This window comes from Lipotes vexillifer, unplaced genomic scaffold (assembly GCF_000442215.2).
Source record: "Lipotes vexillifer unplaced genomic scaffold, Lipotes_vexillifer_v1.1 scaffold477, whole genome shotgun sequence".
Classification (NCBI taxonomy): Eukaryota; Metazoa; Chordata; class Mammalia; order Artiodactyla; family Lipotidae; genus Lipotes; species Lipotes vexillifer.
The window spans coordinates 3,327,772-3,337,975 of record NW_006770652.1 but is presented as its reverse complement, the minus strand read 5'-3'; the positions used below and the strand labels follow the sequence as shown (position 1 = coordinate 3,337,975).

Here is a 10,204-nt window from a genome sequence, read left to right as displayed (position 1 = left end):
TTCAAAATAAACAAGTTCCAGGACAAAACTTTAACATAATTAGAGACTCCGAGGGGAGTAAGCAGAAGGTAACGTAACTCATGAGAAATAAGGTCCAGGAATTTTCAAGCAAAGATAAACATGAAATAGGATGACCTCAGTGAATATGATACCATTTATTTTTATTTTTATTTTCTTAAAATTTTTGGCTGTGTTGGCTCTTCGTTGCTGCATGCGGGCTTTCTCTGTAGTTGCAGTGAGTGGGGGGCAACTCTTCGCTGTGGTGCGTGGGCTTCTCATTGTGGTGGCTTCTCTTGTTTAGGAGCACGGGCTCTAGGTGTGCGGGCTTCAGTAGTTGTGGCACACGGGCTTAGTTGCTCTGCAGCATGTGGGATCTTCCCCGACCAGGGATTGAACCCATGTCCCCTGCATTGGCAGGCGGATTCTTAACCACTGCGGCACCAGGGAAGTCCTCTGAGTATGACAGCATTAAACGCAGGGGCCAAGTTGAAGGGGACAATTTGTCTTTAATGAATTTTTTTTCCCCTAGATTTCTGTTGGTAAGCTTCAAGTACTGTTCCCTTCTCCACTCTATCTGAAGTATGACTATCTAATACAGATACAAGTGCAGCAAAATGAATGCCAGTCAGCAAACTGAACCGTGCAAGAAGTCTGTTTTTCTACAAGCCTCTGCTCTACCAGCTGAGCTATGGAAGGGAGTACAGAAGTCTTCTTTTCTTTCTTTCTTTACTGGCTGCATCCTGTGGCATGTGCGATCTTAGTTCCTAGAACCAAGATCAAACCCACACCCGCAGTGGAAGCATGGAGTCTTAACCACTGGGCCACTGGGGAAGTGTGGAGTCTTAACCACTGGACCACTGGCGAAGTCCCCAGAAGTCTGTTTTTCTATAACCTAATTTCTGTTTTGAGCATTCTTCCAATGCAGCAGAAATTAATCTCTGTCAATTCAGGGATTTCCTCCCACACTTCCCAGAGCTGCATTGAATATCTGGAGGATGTTCAAGTGACAGGAGGTTGGGGGTGGGAGTACAAGGTTGAGTCTGACCTCTGGTCACCATTTGTCCATTCTGGCATCACTGCGATGGCCAACGCCAGGAACGTAAAAGACCTCCTGCCACTCCAGCTCCCACAGGGACCATACCCTCAGTATCTATCTGCTGGACTCACCTCACAGTCATTTCTCTGCTAGGTTATTCTCGCTCTTTCCTTTTGATCTGGGAATCCACAAACCTGTCTGGAGCTTTGGTGATGCCTCCTTCCCACCTGACACTTGAATGGGTGAGGGAGAAGGGGAGGGGGCAGGCCCATCCCAGGGCCATATTAGCATCTGTGTTATGACTGCTTCCTGCCCCGGGAAATCTTTGTGAGGCAGCCCTTCCTCTAAATTACCGAGTAGATTTCTACATCTTATTTACGCTCTGCACATTTGCCATTCCCCTTGGGACCTGTAGTTTGGAGACTCAAAATCCAAAAGAAGCTCATTATTTTCTGCTTTCCGTTAATTTATTCTGCCTGAAGGAAATAGAATTCAGGTAACCTATCTGCTGTTTGGAAGATGGTAAGAATGAAGAAGTGGAGAAAATAATAGAGGAAAGCATTGGCGAGTACTTCAAGACTGTATCCTACCTCATAACTTTCTACTGATTAATTCCCTAACAGAGGTCTGAAACACAGACTGGAATGGCATCTGAAACAGAATAAACCTCTTGATGAACGACTGAATGATGCACACATGCTCTCATATAATACATAGGAGCTCTTAAAAAATATTATATGCAGCAAACAGAAATTACTTAGAATACAATTAGATTATATGGAGTCTATCTCTGCTATGATCTGGCTGCAGAATGCTAGGCTTCATCAATCGCTTCACTTTCTGAGCATAGAGTTTCCCATTTGTAAAGTGGAGATAATAACCTCTACTTTACAATCTTTCTGTGGTAATTAAATCATGTTAACTAATCAAGGTGATTCATGACAACCATTCAGTAAATTCTTATTTGTTCATTCATCCATCTATCCACTCATATGGTCACCCTTTCTTTCATCAGTTATGCATGCCTTACTCCTGTATAGCAGGACTATAGACACTGTTAATGAACCTTTTGTGATATGTACAAATAGGTCGTTGGATGGGTGTGACTGCCCTAGCCATTTATCTAGTCAGCTCTAGATGGAAGCCTTAAGTAAGATCAGTGAAGATAAGCCCTAGAGTCACTATTCCCATGGATCTGATGAACGACGCTCACAACTAGGGCCTCCCCATTGCCCTTACCGGTTTCCAGTGAACAAGTAGTTTAGAGCAGAAATAGTGACTTATGGACAACAGTACCTCCTCACCTCTTCTCTAAATAAATGTTATCAATGATACTTTCCAGGCTTCACATAGAGAGTTGGATGAGATAAAATCTTAGATCCAGAGCAGAGTTTATAACTATCTTTCTCTTTTAAGTGAAGCATAATTTTTATATGGTAAAATGAACAGATCTTAAGTGTTCAATTCGATGAATTTTTGACAATTCTATACACCCATTTAACTACCACCCAAAACAAGAACTTAACATTTTTATCACCTCCCTCCACAATACTCTCATACCCCTTTCCAGTCAATTCTCCTGCCAATATGGCAGAATTTTTATTGTGAAAGCCCCCAAATGTTCTTACGGATGTCTTCTATTTTATTTAGCATTTGAATTCTGACAACTTTCATCTGTTGGAAGTAAACTAGTGAGAGCCAACGTTTGCTGCATCATCTCAATACCCATAACTATTCTATGAGGTGGGAACTATTACTCCTTTCATTTTACAGATGAGAAAACTGAAGCTTAATGAGATAAAGTGAGTTTCCTAAAGGCCAAAAAGCTCTTAAGTGGCAGAGCTGGAATTTGAACTCAGATGGGCCTGGTTCTAGAACTTAACTTTTATTTTCTTTTTTTAAAAGACACGTTTATTCAGCATCATGATCAGACCATTACATTTAGCAATCAACAGCATGGGTACAAGAACAAAACAAACCCAAAAAACTACATTAAAACCCTTCGTTGGAATGCTTTACACTTTCCACAGAACAGAAACTGAAATAACGTGTTATACAATTAGTCACAAATACAGTCCTTGAGTTTTTTATTGCCCATACACATGAGTATTGTCTAAAACATATCTCCTCTGTAGCAGCTAGGCCCTGCCACCACTGTCCTTGGCTGAGTTCACATATCTGTTATAACCTGTAGCTTCCCTGTCACTCCTCTGGCTCTCTTCTCCTGCTAAGCTTTGTTCCCTGGCGGTAATTAAAACCTCTGCCACTGCCATAGCTATTGCTGCTGCTGGAACAGCCATAGCCGCCTTGGTTTCGTGGTTTGGCAAAGTGTTGGCCTCCGCCACCATAGGGGCCAGATCTTCCGCCTCCAAAGTTTCCTCCATTCATGGGTCCAAAATTTGAAGATTGATTGCTGTAATTGCCAAAATCATTGCAGCTTCTGCCACCTCCAAAATTGCTTCCATCGTTACCAAATCCATTATAGCCATCCCGCTGCCACCATATCCCCCACCACCGCGGCTGCCACCAGAGGCATCTCGACCACTGAAGTTTCCTCCACGACCAAAGGTGTCATTCCCACCAAACCCACCTCCGCAACCGCCACCAAAGTTTCCAGAACCACTTCGACCTCTTTGGCTGGATGAGGCACTAGCCATCTCTTGCTTAGATAGGGCTTTCCTTACTTCACAGTTGAGGCCATTCACAGTGTGGTATTTCTGAATGACGGTCTTGTCTGTGGAGTCATGGTCATCAAATGTTATGAAAGCAAAGCCTCTCCTTTTGTCACTGCCTCGGTCAGTCACGATTTCAATCACTTCAATTTTCCCACACTGTTCAAAACAATCTCTTAGGTGATGTTCTTCAGTGTCTTCTTTAATGCTACCAACAAAAATCTTTTTCACAGTGAAGTGGGCACCAGGTCTCTGAGAATCTTCTCTCAAGACGGCCCTCTTTGGTTCCACCACTCTTCCATCCGCCTCGTGTGGCCTTGCCTTCATGGCCGCATCCACCTCCTCCACAGTGGCATACGTGACAAACCCGAAGCCTCTGGAGCGCCTGGTGTTTGGATCCCTCAACACCACACAATCTGTGAGCGCTCCCCGCTGCTCACAATGGCTCCCCAGACTCTCTTTCAAAGCTCAAACCTCCGATGAAGAGCTTCCACAGCTGTTCAGGCTCTTTGGGAGACTTTGACTTAGACATGACCTCAGTTGTGGCGGGGTTGGGGGGAGACTTTAACGATGCTTACTTGGTGGCGTCCACGGGCAGAAAGGCTAGAACTTGACTTTTATTTTTTTAAATTAAATTTAATTAATTAATTTATTTTTTGTCTGCGTTGGGTCTTCGTTGTTGTGCGCAGGCTTTCTGTAGTTGCGGTGAGCGGGGGCTTCTCTTTGTTGCGGTGCGCAGGCTTCTCATTGTGGTGCCTTCTCTTGTTGCGGAGCATGGGTTCTAGGCGGGCGGGCTTCAGTAGCTGCAGCATGGGCTCAGTAGTTGTGGCTCGCGGGTCTAGAGCACAGGCTCAGTAGTTGCGGTGCACGGACCTAGTTGCTCTGCGGCATGAAGGATCTTCGCAGACCAGGGCTCAAACCCGTGTCCCCTGCACTGGCAGGCGGATTCTTAACCACTGCACCACCAGGGAGGTCCCTAGAACTTGACTTTTAAATCACTATGCTAAAGAGCAGGTGCATGCTGAGGTTTGGCTAATGATTGCAATTTTCCCATGTCTGGATTTTGTGCATCTGCTATTATGACAAAAGGAGAAAAAATAAGTTGGTTGACTTAATACCATCATACAGTGTAACTTCCACTTCCTTTATAATATCCTTACAAGGCTTGTTACCCTTTCATTAATTTGTGCCTGCGAGATTTTTACCAGATGACTGTTAAGAACCGTGATGGAGATCATGATAATGATGAGAATTACGAAAGCAAACATCTCAGAGCACTTACTACGTCTCAGGAGCTGTGTGAAACATTGCACCTGAATTTCTTTATTTAGTTCTCATAAGCACTTTCAGGTAGAATCTGTCATTAACATTTTTACAGACTAAAATTTTGAGACTTTGAGAGCCTGAGTGACTTGCCCGGTGCTGCCCAGTTAAAAAGTTGGTAGAGCTGATTTTCAACCACTGCCGCATACAGCCTCTTAATCCTCTATTTACGGCCTCAGTCCTGTTAATAAAGAATGATCTTCGTTCCTGCCCCAACAAGATTTCACCAGGATAAATATGTGAACGTGAACTCTGCCAGCTGGCACTCTTTTAGATAAGATCTTATTCGTCCTAAACACTTAAATCCACCTGATCTTCAAAAACTTGGAAAACAGCCAGGCTGGGCCTTGGCCAAGTTGTGAAGTAAAGGAAGTTTGTCTTGGGCATTTTATACTCCTCTGCACTCTGCCATCCCCTCTGAGTATCCTGTCAACCAAAGACTCCTCTAATTTTCCATGCCTGGAGCCCAAATCTTGCCAGAAGGACTGAGCTCTTCAGCCTCTGCCCGTTTACTTGTCGAGACTCCCTGACGCCCCTCCCACTCCCACCTGCCCCAGCTTGTTGATTTCCCATCTGTATCTGAGTCAGTTTCCCGCTAGCTTCGCCATCCAAGCCTGTGCTAATGTCCTCATGCAGGGAGGTTGGCAGGAGGCCCTCCAGACACCTGCGGCTTTCTAGAGGTAGGACCCCTATCTATTTTGGCAACCAGAGTGCTGTGTCGTCCAGGACTGATAGGAAAGGAAGAGAGGGCAGCCTTAGTGATGACAACAGCTAATCATATAGTATTTAATCTGTGCCCTGTACTGTTCTCAGTACTTTATACGTATTAATTTATTTAATCCTTACAACAGTCCTATGAGGTATGTTAGTCAAGGCTGCAGCAAGAAATAGGAGGCACGCAGAGATGGAATTCTGAAGAGAATTCAAAGAAGGGACTATTTGCAGATGTGTAGGCAGATTTAAGGGAATCAATCAGGAATATGGAGGCTCACAGGAGACTAGCCATAGCAGGAAGCCGTTCTTACTCCTAGGCCAAAATGGCAGTTGAGAAAATGGTGTAGTTAGAGCCTGATGAAGAGCCATTTGAGGAAGAGCTGCTCTAAGGGGCCGATGGCAGTCATGGAGGGATGAGGCCAGAGCCCCAGTGGTGTGGGGTTGGGGGAAGCAGGGGAGGTGAACGTCTTGGGGGTTGGTGAGGTGGTGGGGAAACTAGGGCTTTTCCTCCTTCTGATTTCCTATTGGCTGAAACAACTAGAAGCCTGAGGTCAGAGGCATCTGGGTGATACAGGCTTGACGTACCGGTCACCATGGAGCTCAGTACAGGGCACAAGGACAGAGAAAAACAAGTCCGTGAAGAAAGTGAAGCACAGAGAGGTTGAACAACGTGCCCAAAGTCACAGAATTAGGAAGTGGAGGCACTAGATTCTGAACTGAGGCTGTCATGTCTGCCGTAGCATTGAGGAGTTTTCCCACACTTAACATGGCATCTTACGGGTTCCAAAAATGCTCTCGGGCTCCATTCATCTGTTAAAAATGTCCTTGTACACAGTAGACCCAGAGCAGAAATTACTTCATGACAGATTTGGGTGACACTGGTAGGCCTTGGCCAATTCAGCGGGTTAATGATAGCTAACGTGGTCAAGTTTATGAAACAGAAAGATCATGAAATATTTAGTAAGTTTGCTGGAAAACTGCTGAGAAGTTGGGGAGAATCATTTTGCCTCAGCTGAGGAGAAACTGAGACTTGTGGTTTCTGGGTGAGAGAAGTCAGTATGTACTCAATGTGAACAACAGAAAAAAAAAAAAAAAAAAAAGCTACCCACCTGGGTTGAACCTGCTGGTGGCAGAACAACTGGTAGAAAATACATGCACCGCGTGGAGACATTTCCTGTGAAAGGAGGTACAGAAAAGCACTCTTTTGTGAAAAAGAGAATTCAAGAGAAATGAAATGATTAGAATAAGTCCTTTTTACATTAAAGCAGTGAAGCTCTAATGATAGCCTTTTAGTGTTTATTTTTTATTTTATTTTATTTTATTTTTTGCGTTACGCGGGCCTCTCACTGTTGTGGCCTCTCCCGTTGCGGAGCACAGGCTCCGGACGCGCAGGCTCAGCGGCCATGGCTCACGGGCCCAGCCGCTCCGCGGCATGTGGGATCTTCCCGGACCGGGGCACGAACCCGTGTCCCCTGCATCGGCAGGCGGACTCTCAACCCCTGCGCCACCAGGGAAGCCCTAGTGTTTATTTTATTTCTAATTAAGTTTTTGTTTTCTCCTTGGTAAAATTCGGCAGCAAACTGAAGTGCACTTTTAATGGAGCCAGACAATGGTTTCTATGAAGAAAAAGGGTGAAGCTGGGAAAGAGGGAAGAGGCCCAGGATGATGCATTTAGAGTCACAAAAGTGTAAGAAAAATACTGGCTTTTCTTATGTAATTTAGCAACAAAATTGTGTAGCGTGTAATGGGGTACTATGCCTTGGCATTATCACTATAATTTGAGAAAGAAAAGCAGTCTTTACAGACACAACAGTTCTATGAAAGAACTCTGTGAAAAGTAAATCAAATGTACTCAGCTTATAACCAAACCAAATGTTATAGACCCAGAGAATACTCTTTCCTACTAGACATTTTTCTCTCCTACTAGTTGTTCAAAAATTGTTCTTGTAAAATTCTATTAAGCTATTTGAAATGTGAAAGTTGGGCTTTAGGTAAGCAATCTTTATTTATCATAAAGATGGAATATAATTGCCTTAATTGTTATTCTTTCTAGAATTTAGCTATTTCTAAAAGCAGATTATTAATAATATTTATTATACAGCTGGTTTGTTTCAAGCCATAAATACTAGACACATATATAAATAGTCAAATAGACATGAAAAAGGCACTCCCCATCTTTCTTTCCTCTGGACTCTAGGTTTCTTAGGATGCTGTGGCATGGGGCATGGGGCCCTAGGGGTCATTAAAACTTGTGAGAGGGGACTCCGTCTGAACAATGATTTCAGGAAAGGATAGTCAAAAAGATAGTCTAATGTGTATGCATCCAACCCTTCAAAGGGCTGGGAACTTATACCCCCGCATTTGAAAGTAAAAACTAAAGCAACATCCAAATTATAAAATAGAAGATAGGGTTGGGTAATGTCCTTAAGAATCCTAGAAATGGTTCACATTTAAAATACTGCTTAAACCCAAGGACATTTGTTTATAATTGATACATACAGCAAGTGGCCATGATTCTGGTTTGTAACCGGTGTGATCTATGTTGTTTTCCAACCAGACTTATCTATGATTTGTCTAATGGACTGGAGAAATATATCAGGTATGCTGTGCATCTACTTTACTATCATAGTTTAGGAGGTAGAGAAAGGAACATCTGTCTGTTGAGCTATGACAATATATCATCACTATCTACCTGTTAACTGTCCTCGACTTACAGCAGAACAGCGGAAAGGCAAAGTTATCCTTAATGGTGGTATAACAGCTAATCTATAGGCTGTAATTTACAATAGTGTTCCCCTGTAGGACTTGTGTACCTGCTAGTAAGGTGGGCAAGCCTAAGGCATGTCCACCCTTTCCGTTCACCCAGGCACCCTTCACTGGGATCTGGGAATGATCCTTGGGAACGACATGTCCCCAGGCCCCAACCCATCCTTAACAGATAGCTGTCTTCCCAGCCCTGCAGTCCCCAATCCTTCCTGCACTCTCCTTGCTCTAACTGTCTGGGCCCTCCCTGCCCTAAATAACCAATGTCTCTAAGGAGAAGATGACACCCAGCATAGGGGATGGATGTTTCCAATTGTAAGAGACACACCTAAGGGAGCAATTTTAAAGTAGGGACATTTTAGATTAGATAAAGGACACTAATACTAGAAAATCAACATTTGCATTTCTCAGTTCAGTGCTAATTTTTCATTTATCTCTGCATGTCATGATTCCAACGAAGGCAAATTCAATGAAGTCAGTGTGATGAGAAACTCATATTTAGCAGAGAATAAAATGTAAGTGGTTTAAGGACTGTCTTCGTATTGAATCCTATCTATCTAATAAGAATATTGTAATTATTTTGTGAAAGTCATTGTATTTTGCTTTATCTAGTCTTTTTCTTATTGCTCCTTACTCTCCCTTTCATCTCTATAAACCCCTCAAAAAATAAGTTACTTTTGTTGAATCTTTACTATTTGCCAGAAGCTGTGTAAGTTCTTTACATGTGTTAACATATTTCATCCTCACAACAACCCTGTGTTAATAGCTCCCAGTTTACAGATGATAAAAACAAGAGTCAGAGAGGTTAATGTTCCCAAGGACACACAACTAGTAAGAAGAGAACAGGATTTTTTTTTTAATTTAATTTTTGTTTTATATTGGGGTATGGTTGATTTATGGTGGTGTGTTAGTTTCAGGTGTACAGCAAAGTGATTCAGTTGTACATATACATATATCCATTCTTTTTCGTATTCTTTTCCCATGTAGCTTATTACGGAATATTGAGTAGAGTTCCCTGTGCTACTTAGTAGGTCCTTGTTGATTATCTACTATAAAATAGGGTAGTGTGTATATGTTAATCCCAAGCTCCTAGTTTATCCCTCTGCCCTGCAACTTTCCCCTTTGATAACCATAAGTTTGTTTTCTATGTCTGTGAGTTTGTTTCTGAGAACAGAATTTCGATCTCAGAGGGTCAGTTTCCAGAGTCTAAGCACTCAGCCACTAAGCTGAAGTGTCTCTGCATACTCTGGTTGTTTACACTGTAGAAATGGTTTGACTACTTCTCATCTTTCCTCTTTATGTATGGTGACTTACAAATGTAACTAATGGCCTAACAGTCCGTACATGTGTCCTCTTCACTTTCCTGCTCTGTGTCCTGACTCCTGTCTGTGTCCCTTATGTTCTCTCTGAGGTCACACCGTCTGATTCCACAGTATTCTGAGCATAGTATGAGGGGAAGCTCAGCAATTTGGTGAGTGCACTGCTGATTACTCCACTCTCCAGATATTTGAACGTGTAGGAAATCTCATGTCAACCAGAGATACAGTGAAAAAGAAAGACCGGGTGTCCTGGATTCGAGCATTCTCTATAGATATTGGAAAAGGGGCTAGCCCTATAAGTTCCCAGCCCTCTTTAGATTGGCTGTAAAGTTGCAGCTTTCAAAGTTCTTGACCACAACTTACCATTAGAAATACAT

General features: G+C 43.0%; 1 pseudogene; it reads right to left on the bottom strand.

Moving 5' to 3' along the window:
• Nucleotides 1-3,238: 3,238 nt before the first annotated feature.
• On the bottom strand, nucleotides 3,239-4,240 carry LOC103085458 (heterogeneous nuclear ribonucleoprotein A1 pseudogene; annotated as a pseudogene).
• Nucleotides 4,241-10,204: the final 5,964 nt, after the last annotated feature.